The sequence below is a fragment of the Podarcis vaucheri genome (assembly GCF_965113315.1).
Source record: "Podarcis vaucheri genome assembly, chromosome: Z".
In the NCBI taxonomy this organism is placed as follows: domain Eukaryota; kingdom Metazoa; phylum Chordata; class Lepidosauria; order Squamata; family Lacertidae; genus Podarcis; species Podarcis vaucheri.
The window spans coordinates 27,323,237-27,341,350 of NC_138758.1; the positions used below are offsets into that span (position 1 = coordinate 27,323,237).

At 42.8% G+C, this 18,114-nt stretch overlaps 1 long non-coding RNA gene across 3 annotated transcripts in view; it reads right to left on the reverse strand.

Annotated features, from left to right (window-relative positions):
- Positions 1 to 16,795: 16,795 nt before the first annotated feature.
- The window catches only part of LOC309523993, a 43,875-nt gene continuing 42,556 nt past the window's right edge, over positions 16,796 to 18,114 (reverse strand). For all 3 annotated transcript variants that reach the window (XR_014215723.1, XR_014215724.1, XR_014215725.1), the window contains one exon: positions 16,796 to 17,231. This is a non-coding gene — a long non-coding RNA (uncharacterized lncRNA). The remainder of the gene's footprint in view (positions 17,232 to 18,114) is intronic.

Below are 18,114 nucleotides of genomic sequence, written 5' to 3' on the forward strand. Positions count from 1 at the left end.
CCAATCAGAAGCTGCGGAAGCCGTGCTGGGCATTCGACTTCCAAAGAACATTCCAAAGAACCGGAACAATAACTTCCGGTTTTCGTTTGTTCAGGAACAGAACATTCAGCACCCAAGGCGTTCGGGAGCCACGGGTCCACTATATTACTTTATAATTGAAAAAACTAATAAAATATCAATAATTTATTAATTAAAAGATATAGTATGTTTGGTGGGTGTGATATTGGGTGGGATGAAGTGAATATTGTTTTTATATAGCAGACAGATGAAGAATTGGAAGTTCTTTACTTTCTGAATCTTAATTTTCTATCTTTCTCTTTTAATTTCTTTCTTTCTTTCTTTCTTTCTTTCTTTCTTTCTTTCTTTCTTTCTCCTCCGTTTCTCCACACACACACCCTACCACTTTGCATGTTTTTATTGTATCTAGATAAAATTATTAGGTAGTTTTAAAATAGAGAAAATATATTAAATTTTTCATTATAAACCTTAATAAAATTTATTTTAATAAATCAAGATATAATATGTCAACAGCATTCCTCCAATTCCCTACCCCTGGGCTATGGCCTGAGAGACTCAGCTGTGCCAGACTGGGTTATCAGTGGTACAATTGGGGCAACTGCTTTGACAGAAAACCTCTCTCCCCCAACTTGGTGTTTTGATGTCGTTCTTCTTCGTACTGCCAAGAATCGGCAGACTCCCTTATGGGTTGCACATCTAACCCACAAGACAGCAGTCTGGTGACAAATGTGGATGATCCCAGTGCTTTTGCACTCCTTGGCTCACATACTGAAAAGAGGTGCAGGGGCAGTTGTGTCCCTCCATATGGTAATAATGTGGTAAGACTGGGGAAACATCACAGAACAATTAGTAAAGCAGAAGGATGCATGGGCAGTCAAAAACAAATTCACCACTAATGCACTGTTGTGCCAATGACACGTTCTGGAGGGACCCTTTCTATTTCTCAGAGATGGATGTTCAGAGAACGAATTAGGGACACTTCCAGGTTATTATTATATTACCTATGGGATTCAGTCACATACTCACAAATTCAGGTCGCAAAATTAAAGGGAATTGGGCATTAAGATAATATCCTGCCAAATCTCCTTCTCTTTCATTTTTTTCTTTTTCTGGGTGTGTGGGACTTTGCCCAAGCCAGGAAGGACTACCACTGAAGAAACAAAATGGCGGTCCTGTTACACTGCCCCACCAGGCTTAGGTTTGTATAGCACTTCTGTGCGAACTGAGATTTTTGCTCTGCTTTGCGCATTAAAACTCTGTTTTAAAGTTGTAGCCCTCATTGATTATTATTTTTTTGGACTTTGTCACCCAATGGTAAGAAAGAGGAATTGTCCCCTTGTGCACCATCTACTTTGACTGCTTTTCCTATCAACAGCACCTGTGTAATATCACAGATGTAAATGTACATGTGTAAAGAGAGATAAGATGAGCCTCTGCAAGAGTTGTAAGCCAATTCTTCTTTGCAAAGCACAACCTCTGCTTCTCTTCTCCCTCCTGTGATAGCTGATGCTTCTTATCCAATGCTTCTCTGTCCTTGTGAAAAGGGCTCCACAAGTGTTATGGCTTGAAATTCTAGAAAGCAAAGCCCTCAGGATAAAGGCCAGTCCCTCTGCGCTGAAGAGAACACCTCTGAGTTGCTTACCTGGACAGCCATGCTCTCTTGCTCTGGGCTCCCTTTTGACTCAGAGCATCAGCCTCTGGAGTCTTGGTTAGCTGCATAGCGACTTTGTGTGTAATTCACAGTTACCATTCCCAAGGCAGCCAACTAGTCAGCGGTCTTTGCATTTGGGTTCTGGCTCATAAACTGTTCAGCAAGACCAACAAGAGTCATTTGACACACTTAAAAAAAAATATTTTAAAATTATTTTCTCAAGTTACCATACAAGAAACTGTAGTAGAACAAAAAAACACCCTCCCACCTTTTGCAAAGATGTGAGGTAAGATTACTTTGGAGTGTACATTCCTTAAACTGCTGTATTTGCAACTGTGTGTCAGTTCCAGTTACCGCATGCAATCCTAGCTACCAAAAAGTTTTTGGTTTTGTGGTTAATTTTTCTATCAGTGCTAATTGCATGCCCAGGCGGAGACCCCCTGACCCCCGAGAGACCACCCAAAGGAATGAATAACTCATGAAGTGTTATGGGATTTACATTGGCCACAACTTTATTAACACTTTATTAACACCTTGGCTTAGGCATTGGGTGTGTATCTCTCCCAGCCGGGAGACTGAGGCACATCAGGGTTAATTGGATCCGGGGAGGGGACACTGCAAGTCTTTTATTTTGCGCAGCAAGCCGGGGCCCTTTTCTGTGCAACCCAGGGGAGTTAACTGACAACCTTTCAGTGTATAGCCAGTGACTCCCTTCACACAAACCCCTTTAACAGGGAACCCTGGAATCACTGCCGCACGGGGTGGGGGGTGAGTCACCACTTCACACCACCCCCCATTTAGGGAAGATAGACTAAAGGATTTCACCCAAGGCCTAAAACCACCAAAGTTGTGACAATTGCTGTGGGGAAGGCAAAACCTGCGGAGCAGGGGGAAATTCCTTTCTGGTATTTTTAACAACAACCATCATAACCTCATAAGACGTGCCCAGTTGCATCAGTTTAGAGGTCCATCTGGCCCGGTATTCTGTTTCCTACCGTGACCAGCCAGATGTCCCAATCAGAGGCCTGCAAACAAGACATGATCGCAATAGTCCTTTCACACCCATGTTCTTGCAACTGGCATTCCAAGGCATACCATTATCGCTTCTCTGGAACCCTCAAGTGGGAGTCCAGCAAGCACAAGTTAAAAATAGACCATAATTTAATTGCCATTAAAGGAAGACCATCCACACAGCCCATAATATAGAAAGTTTGAGGTGGCTGTGGCACAAGACACCAACCCTGCACCCAAGAAAGCAGGGAGACAATTTTGGATGTTGTACAATAGCCAGTCATTCTCTGCTTTTGCATTGTGGTCACACGTCCAACACACATTGGCATTGGAAAGAGAAACTGCTTTCTCTCATATGTGTGCAGTTTGTCACAATGCCCATGTCAGTGCAAAAGGGGAACACGTTTTAAAGAAAATAGTGTCTGGGGCAGAGAACCAGAAGCGCACAACCATGGGCTCTGGAGACAACTTGAATTTTACTCAAGGCATGGCTGGAGACTGAAGGTGTGGAGGTGAAAGAGATTAAAGAGGAATGCCATACAATGTGCCACAAGGGAAAGTGTGTGTTTCTCTCTTCCAGAGCCCCAAAAAGGATCAGATAGGAAGGGGAACAAATTTCAAGTTTTAAGGTGCATGTGTTTGTTCATTCTGATATAGTAGTAAAAAAGCATTTTTGTGTCTGTGTTTCTGTATTGAAATATAAATGAAAAAAAATTTTTGTTCAGTGCTACTGATGTGATACAAGTGCTAAGAAAGTGCAGTACCAATTGAAGTGTGGACAGAACCTGAGTCTCCTGGGCTAGAACTGACTGTTGAAGCAGCCGCAGCATTCAGAGAAGCCGCTATTGACACACACGACCTAAACAAGCCTCTATGGCGCATTAACGCCTGGATACCCCAGGTCAGCCCTGGAGATCTGGCAACCCTGGATATAAGGAAACTTAGATGGTAAAGTCTTGTCATACAACAACTCCTTATTTCTGCTCAATGACTCCAATTTGTTCTGTAATAAATCTAGTTTTATTCACAAGTCCTCCCTAGTCTAACGTTACCAGACGTCCCCATTTCCCGGGGACAGTCCCCGGATTTACAAATCAATCCATCAATTTAGTAGGAAGTTGAAAAGTGCCCCCGGATTCATTGTAGAAAATCTGGTAGCCTTGCCCTAGTCTCTTCTTTAAAAACCATGTTTTTCTGTGCATACACAGCTGTGCAACCTTCCCTTTTTCTTACTGATTCCCCCCACCACCACCACCATTTTTTATTTTATGGACGCAAGCTGCCTTTGCGACCTCAGCCTGTCTGATGTATAGCATTTCTCTACGTTTGCTGACTACCAGTTCTCCTCACTTTATTGTGCAAAGGTGGTTCGAGTTCCTGCCATCTTTAATCTCTCTCTTTCTCTCTCTCACACACATTAAACAAAGGTTTCTTCTCTTTCCCCTCACTATACTTTGGGAAACATTGCTGTTGCTGTTTCCCCCTGTTCAAAAGTATACCGTTGAGTATCTTTTAAATGTTATTCCCATTTAGTGCCTCATAACTGAACTTCTAAGTGACACTCTTCACCGCCTGACTTGCCTTAGCAATGGGATTGCTGCAACAAGGAGGGCAGGGTCAGCTGGGAATTATAGTTGCCGAGCGGACCTGAGTGAAGCCTGCCTCTCTCAGGTCCGTTCATCAGCCCTAAGGCTGCCGTGGATTGGCTCATTTGAATTAGCAGATTTGGCGGGAACCCCTGAGCCCCCACGGCAGCTGAGGGAGACGTGCTGCGCTCAAAATGGTGTGTTGCGTCTGAGCAGTGAGGGAGGCCCCAAGTCGGGCCGCAACCACCACTCACCAAGGAGATACAATAAGTGGCCCAGGTGGCAACTTGGGGGGGGGGGGGTTACATGAAAACCTTGTGAACATTTTCAAAATAAAATTCTCTCCCTGACTTTCGCTGAGTTTCTATGTTTTGTTCTTTAGACAATTTATTTGTGTCACTCTGCTTTGGACTGTTATTATTACCAATGCTATTTTTCTAGAAATTGAGGTGCCTGAACTCACCATGAACACCTCCCTTGTTCTCTTATAATGGCAATGGCGCCCACTGGAGAGGGGCCAGAACTGAGATGGGACCTCAGTTGGCTTAGCTTCCTTTAAGCCTTAGGGATTAAATTTATTAGTCTTCCTCCTTATGAAGCCCTGGAGTTGCCTGGATCTGGAACAGATCAGGAGGAGGAAAGGAGGCCTTTAATCAGAAATACTAGAAATGTTATTGTTTGTGTGGGTGGGTGGGTCGGTGGGTGTTAAAGAAGACAGGGACTCATTCATACGAGTCAACTCTTAGGGGCCATGGTCCCTTCAGCCCCCACCTTCCAGAAAATATTTAAGGAGTCCAGACCCCCCACCCCAAATTGATAGGCATTGCCATTCAAATGATACCATTTGCATGCATGTGATTGATTGTGCAGGATGGGACTTAGGTAAAGGGACCCCTGACCATTAGGTCCAGTCGCGGCCGACTCTGGGGTCGCGGCGCTCATCTCGCTTTATTTGCCAAGGGAGCCGGCGTACAGCTTCCGGGTCATGTGGCCAGCATGACTAAGCCGCTTCTGGCGAACCAGAGCAGTGCACAGTCCTAGCCTCTGTGGTTTAACCCACAGCGCCAACCGCATCGCTAGGATGGGGGAAAAAATATTTTATTCAAGTTGGCACCCCCGGACTCATTGCGGAAGAAACAGAACAGAAATGTGGGTGGCATAATATATTTAAACCTTTCTAATTGCAAACAAACCTTACTATTTCATGTATTATCTCTGCAGTTAAAAGGAACACGAAGGCAGAAGCCAAGATGATCAAGGGCTTGAACACAAAGTGGTTAGAGGGGCAGTTTCTTTCATCTAATACTAGAACTTTGGGTAATCCACTATTGTTGAGGGGAAAATTACAGACCATGGAAAAGGTTCTTCATGTAGTACTTAATTACTTTGTGGAATTCACAGGCACAAACTGTGATGGGGCAAATAAACTTGGAGGCTTGGAAAGCAAGAGTCCACAAATTCATTGAGGTAGGGAGAAGATGCCTGCCTATGGCTGTTCTCAATTATGGCTATATAGAATACCCTGGTTCAAGGGCAATCTACCACCTGCTAGAAGGCAATCAGCAAGAGTGGACTCGTGATTCTGGGCTTCCTGCTTGGCCACTGGATGGATGGGTCTTTGCTCTGATCCAGTAAATTGGCTCTTTTTATGCAGATGCAAACACCGACCTGTTCTCCACAGAGACATTGTGGTGTATCTCTGGTGTGTGAATTTATATATGTGCATGTGTGAAGCCCCATTCATTGCTATGACACATCGCATGAAGGGATTCAAACATTCCCTCCAAAACAAAAGTGAAGCATTTACAGGATTTAAATGCGCCCTCAGCATAACTTTTTAAAGGATAACCCTGCCCTCCATAGAGAGAGAGGAAGCTCCTAAGAATGTCCTGGAAGCATCAAGGGCTAAAAGGAAACAAGCAGAAAAAAGCTGGGCAGCAGAGGAATGAGATGGTCTTAGTTGGAACCAGTTTCTGAGAAGCAGGTGTAGAGTGTTGGCTTAGCTTCCTCTAAGCCTTAGGGGTTAACTTTATTAGTCTTCCTCCTTCTGAAGCCCTGGAGTTGCCTGGATCTGGAACAGATCAGGAGGAGGAAAGGAGGCCTTTAATCAGAAATACCAGAAATGTTATTGTTTGTGTGGGTGTGTGGGTGTGGGTGGGTGGGTGTTAAAGAAGACAGGGACTCATTCATAGGAGTCAACTCTTAGGGGCCGTGGTCCCTTCAGCCGCCACCCTCCAGAAAATATTTAAGGAGTCCAGACCCCCCACCCCAAATTGATAGGCATTGCCATTCAAATTATACCATTTGCATGCATGTGATCGATTGTGCAGGATGGGACTTAGGTAAAGGTAAAGGGACCCCTGACCATCACGTCCAGTCGTGGCCGACTCTGGGGTTGCGGAGATTGACACAAACACATGCTTAATACTGTTTTAGCTGTGTCTTGGTGTAGTACAACAGAAGTATTATCTCACCCCACATGCCCTGTGTAGCTATAACCAAATAAAACGATACAAGGATAGTCATCTGGGTTTCTCCAGCTCAGTAGGTGGTGGAGACAGTCACTCTGCTGACCACAAAAGGGAGTTTGGACTCAGCAAAAGAGTGGAGCACTAGGCTTTGTGACCCCCCAAGAGGGCCAAGGATGTATGGGAAGCTCCAGGCCCTCATCCCAGAATATTCATAGATGCAAACTAAATTCTACTTGCATTTTTAACATTGTGAAAATTGTCTCTAGCAAGATACCTTAGAAACAACAACAACCTGCATACTCTACCTACCTAAATACCCACCTAAGCAGGCCCGACAGATGACATTTTGCCGCCTGAGGCAAAATGGAAAATGGCACCCACATCCTCCTCCTCCTCCACATGAAGTGACTGGAGGCGGCCTGGGGAAACCCCGGTGTGCTGAAGGCAGGGGAGAAAAAATGAGGCTGGAGAAGAGAAGGTGGTGTGAGCAGTGTGCTCCCTGGGGCAGAAGAGGAGGGAAGCGTCTCAGTGGGCAGGCAGCGATTGAGGTTCCTCAGACCTGCCAGCCCTCTCTACTGTCCCCAGCTTGCTGCCTGAGGTGACTGCCTCAGCAAGGCCCATGGGCCCGCCAGCCCTGCACTTAAGCTGACACCACTCATCCCCTACATCTAACCCTATTATAAATAAGCATGTAAATGGCAAAATAAAGATATAAAACAAATCATAATAGTTCCATGTTGCTGATGGCAAGCTAGGCACCACTTGCATTTGTACCAATGCTTTCTTCTGTTAAAAAGAGGGTGTGCTGAGAATCCTTGGCCACCTCATCGTTAAAGGTAAGCCCACTCCACTTCAGAGTTCTGAGCATTTTTACCCCCACACACTGAAAGTTGGCAATATTCCCTCCATTCATGGAGTGGGCTCCAGGCACAGACTGACTCTTGAGATTTCCAGTGGGACAAGCTGTGATGTGCATGGTGTGCTAGAGCTTTCTGAATATGGGTACTGATGAAACCATTTCTTCTGAAAATAACCTGGTTATCTTGTTTCCCTGTGGATAATTAGCTTCAAAGAGGTGGATATGCTTAGATAAACTTTGAAGGTTATAAAGAGCCATCATGAAAGAAAGGAAGGAAGAAAGAAAGAAATCTGGTGCAAAGGCGAGCCCATGGCAAGGATGACAGGTGTGCTGTTAAGTTTGGTGTTGACTTCCTTATACTTGCTTCAAGCTTCAGACAGCATCGACATTCAGCCAGACCTTGATGTTCAAAAGGTAACAGCTCTTGTGCCTTACAAATGCCAGTTTTGCAGGACTGTGGCAACAAGATAAGTGTTCAATTTCTCCTTTTACTGCAACAGTTCAAGGAGTCAAGTCAACAGGGAGGCAATAATTTGGCACTGCCATTTGGGGGCCTTGAATTTTGGGGCACAATGCCCACCTGCCTTTGGCTGCTTGCCTGAAAGTAGGGGAATGATCAGGTAGAATCAGAATCTTTATTGCATCAGCCACTAGTCATAGCAATAAAATAAAATGTACTGAAGAAAGAGGTAAAAACTTAACTATAAAAAATACATTTTGGAGGTTTACATCAATAATCAAATAATAGATCTTATTCTAATTGCCCCCGCTAAGAACCTTGCAGTTTTTGCTGTCATCTTGATCACCTAAAAGAAAGGACACAGTTGCAATGGTTAAGTGACCAGGCATAGACAATAATAGAGGAATAATAACCTCACTCCTCAAATCATTATAAATAGAGTGCAAGTACATGAGCCACTGACTCAATACTGCCATCTCCACCTGGACATAACCATTTTTCCAGGGGAATTTTTTGAAATCGACCCTCAAGTACAGTCGAAGACAGTATATTCAATCTTGCGAAAGTGAAAGCATGTCTGTATTTTGGAATTGTTAAATTTTGCAAAATAGGGTGCCAAAATGTCAAGGTGGGAAATAATCATACCATGGATAAAATGTCCTTATTGTGGCCAAATTATTCAGTCGCTCGATATTATATTAAATTATTTGCTTTACTGAAGCCCAGTGTTAATAACTGTTCTGGTGATAAACCAGAAAAGTAAAGCTTTTGGTTGACAATTTTAGTCCCAGCGCTCTCATGACAATCTTGTGATACAAAGTGTAGTAGACCAGTGGGGTTTAAATTTAGGCAAAGCCAATAAATAAATGTCCTACACCAAATCTGTAATTCTAAGTGCAATGAAGCATTTGGAACAAAGAATGGAACAGAAAAAGTTGCCTTAGGATCTTAGATTGAACAGCTTCTCTAGATCCAAAGTGAGGGCCTGTCCAAATCTGAGCCCCATATAATAACTCTGCTAGGGGTTTAGTTTTAAACACTTCAAGGGGTGATGGTATGTGTTTGCCACCTTTTGTATGGAAAAAGCATGTCAGAATTTTGGCACTTTTCCTTTGCACATCTCTGATCGGATCAGGTAAATATTCCAACAATCCTTTAGCACAAGGGAGCATTAAATAGCACCATCTGGAGATCTTTGACATATGGGATATGGGACATTCTGGGATATGGTCTCTTATTTGCTTGGTCACTGTAAATCACAAACTCCCAGGTTTGGATTTTGAGTATAGATTTGAACTTGTATGAATTTTACTTCCAGCTCTTACTGTCTTTATGTCAGGGGTCTTGCAGCCTGCGGGCCAGATCTGTCTCCTCAAGAGAGTTTTTTGTTGTGCCAAAGATCTCTTAATTGTGAAACTGTTACAGATTTTAAATAGATAAATTAATTTCTGTATTGCTGCTACCAATCACTGCCCTTTATTTTTCCTTTAAAATTTTGTGATTATTTCATAATGTTCATAATGAAGCCCCATCCCACCAAACACTGTCTCCAGTCTCCACAATACAAAGCAAAAACTACTTCCTTACTTAAGAGTAATTCTGCAGTACTTGCTACATTCATGTGCCTCTTGTGGCTGATTTGTGATCTCAGACTAAAGCAGCATTTCATTTCATTTCATTTCATTTCTCTTCTCTTCTCTTCTCTTCTCTTCTCTTCTCTCTGCTACGCAACCACACCATGATGTCAGAAGGAGATGCTTCTACATGGCATCTTCCTCCACATCATTGCACAGTAATCTTTATTGCTTTTCAAATAACACACAACTGAAACAAAGCAAAACCTATCTATAATGTGAAGGGTAAAAGTGCTGTGATGCAGAAGAGTAGAAACACAGTTTTACACTTTTCACATATTTTTTCTGGGAAGAGAAAAAGACCACATTTCCAGTAAATGTAAACTGTGTGATAGAGAGAGAGAGAGAGAGAGAGAGAGAGAGAGAGAGAGAGAGAATGAATAGTGGATTAGTGACACACAGCACATAACATGGCCCTTACCTACCTCTGGTTGGGGAGCTGTAAAAATTCCCTTTGTTGCCATGGCTGAAAAATACATAAATCCTAAAACAGGCCGCCAGCACATCAGTGACGCCATTTTCCCTTTGCACAGAGGATCCAAGAAGGTCATAAGCTATGTGAGAGAGTTCTGTTTGTATCCTCTGATTCTTCCAAGCTAAGGTATCTTACACTAGTTGAGGTGCCTTAAGGAAAGGGGGGGGGGACAGAGTGGGGATTGCTGCCTGGAGTGATGCGAGTGGAAAGATGATCATTTCCCAGCATGCATTTCTGAAAGAGAAAAAAAACACTATACCAACTTCTTTTTCTAGTTGGCTGGAAGATGGACTCTCGTTGCACTGGTGCTAGATAGAGGTGAACTAACGCATTCCAACAGACATCTTGTTACAGTGGTACCTGAAAACAATGGAGAACTGGTTTATCAGTAAGTTCTCTTGGATTACTTTGATCACTACCTTTCTTTGTGCTTCAAGATTCATGAATACACTTTTCGAAGTGGGGTAATCACTAAAATTCCAGAGTCTTGACAGCTGCAATTCTGCAAGTTTGTAGGGACAGAATATTATGCAAGAAGATATGTTCATGCACCTTCCTCCCACCCCTGAATCCTTCTCTTTACATTTTGATGGCAAAATGTTTTCTGTGTGGGGTTCCCCATTAGCCGTCACAGTTTCCAGAACTCTATTCCCCAGGCAGCTACTTGTGTTGCCCATCATGTTGGGCAAGGAAACAATACCTGGAGAGTTGGAGACACCCCCCCATGACCCTCCAGGTCAGAGGATGTGATGTTGCTGGAGTTGTCAGGCTCAGAACACACACTTTCTAGGCTGTCCTTCTCACCTCCTTCCTGGAAGAGCAAGCAGATGCAGAATAGGGCAACAGGCCTTTAGATAATGTACAGTACACTGTCTGTTGGCTCGACACCTTCTCAAGAGCTATCAGACCAGCCTGTCATAATAAGGCCTCAGAAGGCATCAGCATGCCTGATTCTGAGAGAACTCTGCGCAAACATGCCAAAGAAAAGTTCTCCGAGGTCCTGCCCAGCAATTTCCCACATTGGATTGGAATTATTGACTCATCACTTGAAATGTAAGTGCTCTGGACTCTCACGCTCCACTAGACACCCAACCCCCAAGAACTTAGCCCAAAAGTAGCAAGAACACTCAAGAGCATTCCATTTGCTGTGGAACCATTTCAGAGCTTCATAGTCAAGAAACACCTGGTGCCCTCTACATCAGTGGTTTTCAACCTTGGGTCCCCAGATGTTTTTGGCCTACAACTCCCATGATCCCTAGCTCACAGGACCAGTGGTCAGGGAGGATGGGAGTTGTAGGCCAAAAACACCTGGGGACCCAAGGTTGAGAAAGGCAGCTCTAGATGTTTTGGACTACAGTCCCTATCAACTCCAACCAGTCCAGTCATGTTCTTATTAGTTTCTGTATCATGCAGCCATACCGGCTGGGGCTGGTGATGTTTAGTCTGGAACATTGGGAGGGCATTGGATTGGCAAGGATTTCCCTACATAGACTTCCCCACACCAGAATTTCAGTTGGTTCAGGCATGGATGGGGTGGGAGGATGTTTCCTGTTGCAGACACTTTTCTGATCTTATATATTTTTTTCCCTTGCCAGAGATAATGAATGCAAAGAGGTGGTGAATCGATTGACTCCGGGTGAGAAGCCTGGAATATATAAAAAAGGTAACTTCAAGTGGCTCATTCCTCCCTTAGGCTGGAGGGAATTTATAATATTTTACTCACCTCCATGGGAAACCAATCTGTTCTCAAACCACCTCTGCTCTCTCTACCTCTCTCCCCACCAGTTAGGGCTTCCTAATGGGGGCTTAATATTGCAACTTGGCCCTTGAGGATAATCACAGATAGGTTGTTGGCAAGAGACTTTTTAAACTTTGGATTCCTCTGAGAAGTGATAAATACGGATTCAGTGAGGGGAGGGGATATGGCTTGTCAGCATTTTGATTCCAGTAACACTTTGAGGATGCTGCAAAAAGTGATAAAACATTTAAAAACTAAAACAAACCAAACATGGCATGATGAAGTCTTTGCCCATATACAGGGGTGGTGGTGGTGGTAGTAGAATCAGTTCTTCATGGGACCGTCCTACTCCAAAGGATATAAGGTAGGAGAGGCATCCAGCGCAGCTAGACATCTTGAATGCCCTTCTTGAGGCCCATGCTTTAAATGGTTGCCTCTGGACATTCAAATGGGTAAGGTTATTTATTGTATTACACTATTTAAAATGAACATAGTTCAACACAGTTTTGAAAAATCAAATGAGGCTCTGCCATTTTGTTCTTCTGAAGCATGAAACAACGTAGTCAAGGAGATCCCAGTTATTCATGTATATTATTCATCTTGCATGCAGTCTTGTTTTGCCTACTTTTAAATAACTTCTTGTACAATTTTCATTGTTTAGAGGCTTCCTGTACAAACCCCTCCCCCTTCTTCTGGTACTTTTCTCCTTTGTTTTGGAAGTTAGCTGGGCAACATACAAATGTCCTTACTTGTTTTTCACTTGGGCATAGGACTTACTTGGTGTAAACATGCATATACTTGAGTGCAGTGTGTTCAGTGAGTCTAACTACATATTAGAAAAATGTTGTAAACTGTTTTGCTGTTTGTTTTATAAAATTGTAATATACAATTTTTATGAATAAATAAATAAATAGGTGTTCATATGGTTAAAATGAGCATATAAAATAACTTGTTGGGAATTGAAATGAATAAGTTCTTTTTATATTTCAGTTTTCGAGCTTTAAGACTCCCTCATAAGCTTTAATTGTGCCAAAGGGTTTGCATTAATTGGGGATTAGATTTAACTCATAAGGTTTCTATTTAGTCAAAAGGCTACATACCTATCAGATCTAGCAACGGTACAGGGAAAAGCAATATATGCACCCTTAAAGGATATTTTTTGTGGTTCTTTTTCACATCTAGGGCCGATCACCTTATATTTCGTGAAAGCAGATTACAGCCGTTATCACATAGTTCTCGTTGACACAACAATAATGAAGGCCCTTCATCTTTATAGTATGTGCCATTGGGGATGGGGGGGGGGAGTGCACTGGTGTGTGTGTTTGCAAGGAGTGTGTGCTATTGGATGTGTCAGGTATACCTGCCAAATAAAATATAAAAATACAGTGGTTATTTTGCTTTAGACCCACCAAAAATGTTGCACTCACTGAAGTGCAATCTGAACTGGAAATGAAGTTGTTGGGGAGAGGAAAATTGTCTCTTTCTTCATTTCCACTCAAATCATCTTCTTCCAAGTTCTTCTTTAAAAAGAAAAATGGCAGCATTTGGTTTTGTAACATTCATTTGAATGAACTGTATGAGCTAAAACCTAAGAAAATGGAACTTGCTTGAAGTCGTGGCGCTAATCCGGTGCTTCAGCTAGTACTGCTCATTAGCCTTCATTGTTACAAAACATTCTCCATAGTTCAGTTGGTTAGAGTGTGGTGATGATAATGCCAAGGTTGTAGGTTTGATCCCTGTGTGGGACAGCTGCTTATTCCTGCCTCGCAGGGGGTTGGACTAGATGATCCCCAGGGTCCCTTCCAACCTGACAGTTCTATGATTCTATGACCTATGACATGGAGAACATAGCCAAAGTTTTTGAGCAGATCCAGGACTTAAGATGGACTGAGCATCATCTTGAATCAATGTGAATTGTAGAGGCTTGGACGCTGCTGCCTTATAAAAGAACTTTAGATCACTTTTCTCAAATTCTGAATATTCAGCAGCATAATACATTATATGAATTGGCTTCATGCACAAGCAGAAGCCATTCATAAACTATATGCCACTGAAGATTTTATGAATTAAAATGCATCTGACCTGTTTTCAGAAATATGTCTGCTCCACACTATCTGCATCACCTGGATTTCAAAGTTGTGAGCAACCATTTGTATTTTAGTGCTGTGGTACAGTTAGCATTTGAAAGATATATTCAGCCAGCACAGCTAGATATTTTAGAACAGATTCATGCGCTATTATACATTGTGTCTGCATTGTTATGGTAGGTTAAATGGTACTTTCTATTGGCCTGTTCCCCTTTTAAGGCTGTCCATGTTCCCCTTTTAAAGCTGTCCATCCTTTTGGTGGACGCGGGTGGTGCTGTGGGTTAAACCACAGAGCCTAGGGCTTGCTGATCAGAAGGTTGGTGGTTCGAATCCCTGTCACGGGATGGGCTCCCATTATTCGGTCCCAGATCCTGCCAACCTAGCAGTTTGAGAGCACAAAGTGCAAGTAGATAAATAGGTACAGCTGCAGTGGGAAGGTAAACAGCATTTCTGTGTGCTGCTCTGGTTCACCAGAAGTGGCTTAGTCATGCTGGCCACATGACCCGGAAGCTGTATGCCTGTGCCCTTGGCCAATAAAGCGAGATGAGCGCCGCAACCCCAGAGTCATTTGCAACTGGACCTAATGGTCAGGGGTCCCTTTACTATCCTTTTGGTGGCGAATCCCATGCTTTAATTAATTAATTATACCCTCACATTTTTCCCTGGCCGAGACTCAAGGTGGCTTACAAATTAAAAATAAGGAAAAAACATAGAAAAAGCCATCATTAAAAACAATTAAGCATTGATAGAATTAAAACATGAAAGACTACTTATAAAAACAGGTCCCTGAAACTGGAATTATGGTAGATACCATTACATTTTGTCAGACATGTTTTCTGCATAAAGGCATACTCTTTTACCCTAGGAATTTTTCCAGTATCCATTCATTTATGGTAGGTCATAGTAATACTACTCACAACAATGAATGATTGGTTTCAGGATTATGCAGGTTTTGTGTACTCAAACCAAGGTTATAACAGATTAACATTGCAGGATAAATAACCTAAATGGCTTTCTGTGAGCTTTGTTCAGAAAGTTGCATGTTATGAAGCTCACTAGATTCTCACTAAGTTTGTTAAATATTTATTAATCTTTCACTCAATCATGGTAGCAGCAAATAAGGCTTTATCTTATACCTCTTTAACTATGTGCCCCCAACCCAAAATATGTCTGTTCCTTCCCCCTCTCTTTCCTCATCCCAATTCTTAATGTGACATCTTTTTGGGGTCTGAAGCTAGGGAACGAGTACCATCAGCTGACATAATAGACATTTACAAGGCTGTCGCCAAATCCCTGGATTTGCCAGCGGACAAGATTATCTATCTGCACAAATCTGGTAAGAGTAGTTGTCATCTTATGACCTATTATTTCCCAATTTGGGGTAAATAATGGTGAAGTTTGTTTGTTTGCTTGTTTCTCTTTCTTTCTCTCTCTCTCTCTCTCTTCCTTCCTTCCTTCCTTCCTTCCTTCTCTTTCTAAAAATGGAACACAAATGAGATTAAGTTAAAGAACATTGCATTAAACAACATATGTAAAAACAGCCAAACAGCCAAATAAAAGAAAGGCAGATAAAAATATATACTGTATTTTAAAAATCTTCAATTGCATCCGCCATCACCTGATCAAGAGTAGTATGTCTAATGGAACAGGTGAATCCAAATAGCCCTGATAGAAGCAACTGGTGATGGATCCAGGGAGATCTGTCCAGCAGGGCATTCCACAGTCAGGCTACTTGAATATAAAAGACCCGCCTCCTTTACCTCAATCAGGCATCTGACTGAGGTAGATCAGAAAGCAGAGGTGAGGCCATTGATCTGATCAAGCACAAACAGCTTCAGATGGGAAGTGCATCTCTCAATATATCCTGGTCCCGGGCTGTAGCGTTTGTTACGTTAGTTTCTCTCAGCAGTGTAAGCTGTGTGGGCTCTAGGGTGTTTTCTGGGGAAGGGAGGCTTGAGCAACACGCTCTCTATGTGCTCCCCTTCCTGAATGGGCCTACCTCTTCTGCACCAATGGTCCTGCTGCTCATTTGCTTGCCTCTCGCTCTGGATCCAGTCAGCACTACCTCCCAGAATGAGCGTGGCGGAGGTGTGCAATGGAGGTTGTCTTTCTTCTCCTTGCTCCTTTTGCTACTCACCCACTTGCAGAGTGCAGGTGAAAAGCCAGCAGCAGAACCGACAAGGTCTTACAATGGGCCTCCTACTCCTGTGTGGGCTTCAGCAGTGGTGCCAACCCTGCCTGTGAATCAATGGGGAAAGGGTTGCTGGTTCTTTTAAGCCAACTTTCCTTGTACAGAAAGAGCACCTAAAATGATCAAATGGCTACAGCACCTTCCCTACAAGGAAAGAGGATGAAGGAATCAGCTGAGGTGTCCATACAGCTAGAGTGTCCCTATTAGCTAGTTACCAGGTTTCTGCTCCCTGGTCCCAATTCCACATCTTCCTATGAGACATTATCTTTTTTCTTCCACAGCTCCATGCCCGAATGCATGAGTTAAATCCTGGAACTCAAATTTGTAAAAGCATCCCATTTGGATAGAAAATCAACTGGATCACATCCCTAGAGATGTAACAAAATGGTGTATCAATGCCACTGTCAGTCATTTAATTGTATTGAAAACCCATCAAAACCAATTAAAACCATCAAAGACAGAAATGTGTTCAATTGTATTTTAATCTATTTATTTTTAATTGGCAAATTTATATGCCGTCTTTCATGACACTGCAAGACAGTTAACACAATCACAATTGCAAAAATGGATGATATGTAAAATGCAAAAAAGGAGAGGAAAAACAAGTTGCCATTATAGCTTGAATAATATATATTTTTTAAAAATAATAATCTTTAAGGAATTCTCAGTTATTTGTGGTTTCTCTGCAGTCAGTCACACACAAAAGTGGGTGTGGCCAGAGGCAAAAGTGGCCAGAGCATCTTTGTATTGAAGGGCCATAGCTCTTGCCTTCCATGCAGAAGGACCTGGGTGTCACCCCAGCTTCTGCTGGGGAGAAAAAAACTCAAACACGTGGCAGAGTTCCCAAAAATAGACCAGAGGCAATTGTACTTCATCCAGCAGAGCTTTTACTTGCTACTGAAGGCAAATGAACATAATGGTCACTAATCCAGTACATTCAGGATTGGCACAGTCCATAAAAAATCCAGTTGCAGTACTTACAATAAAACTTACAAAAACTTATAACAAGACTAAAACTTAACAACACTACAGCATACAGAAAACAGAACACTGGAAGAAAACAAAAGAGAGGGAGAGAGAGAGAAAGTGAGTGAGACCAGGCTCCTCCTGGTCTTACTACAGTGGTGCCCCGCAAGACGAATGCCTCGCAAGACGGAAAACTCGCTAGACGAAAGAGTTTTCCGTTTTGGAGGTGCTTTGCAAAACGAATTTCCTATGGGCTTGCTTCGCAAGACGACAATGTCTTGCGAGTTTCTGCTGGTTTTCCCCCCTCCCCCCCTTTTCTAAGCCGCTAAGCCACTTATGATCCGATAGCAGATAAGCCGCTAAAAGCTGCTAAAAGCTGCTAAAAGCCGCTAATAGCGCTAATCCTTCAATGGGCTTGCTTCGCAAGATGAAAAAACCGCTAGATGAAGAGAATCACAGAACAGATTCTTTTCGTCTTGCAAGGCACCACTGTATTATAATCAGCACAATCTTGACAAAGATAACAGAACCAGTTTAAGCCAACTGTAGCTCAGCTCCCCAGCAGAAATAACCCAGACAAAAACCTTATTCCTGTTTCCTTCACATAGAAAGAAAACTTTCTTTCACAAAGAGAAGAAACCTTCTAGAACCCTCTTGAAACTAATCAGAATAGGAAAGACCTCTACACATCAGATCAATACTTTCTGTACTGAGAAATGCAAACTGACAGTGCAGTCACTGGGTATCTCCTGGTAGGAGTGGGAATGCCCCCTGCCTTAAATTCTGGAGATCCACTGTGAATCCATGAAGAAAGTTCCAAGCTTCATGGACCTAGTGCTCTGATTCAGCATAAGTCGCTTCCTAGGCTACATTCCAGCCATGCAAAAGTCAGAAAACATTATCTCTATCCAAGATACCTAAAATGATCAAAAGGCTAGAGCACCTTCCCTAAAAGTTGATCTCCTAC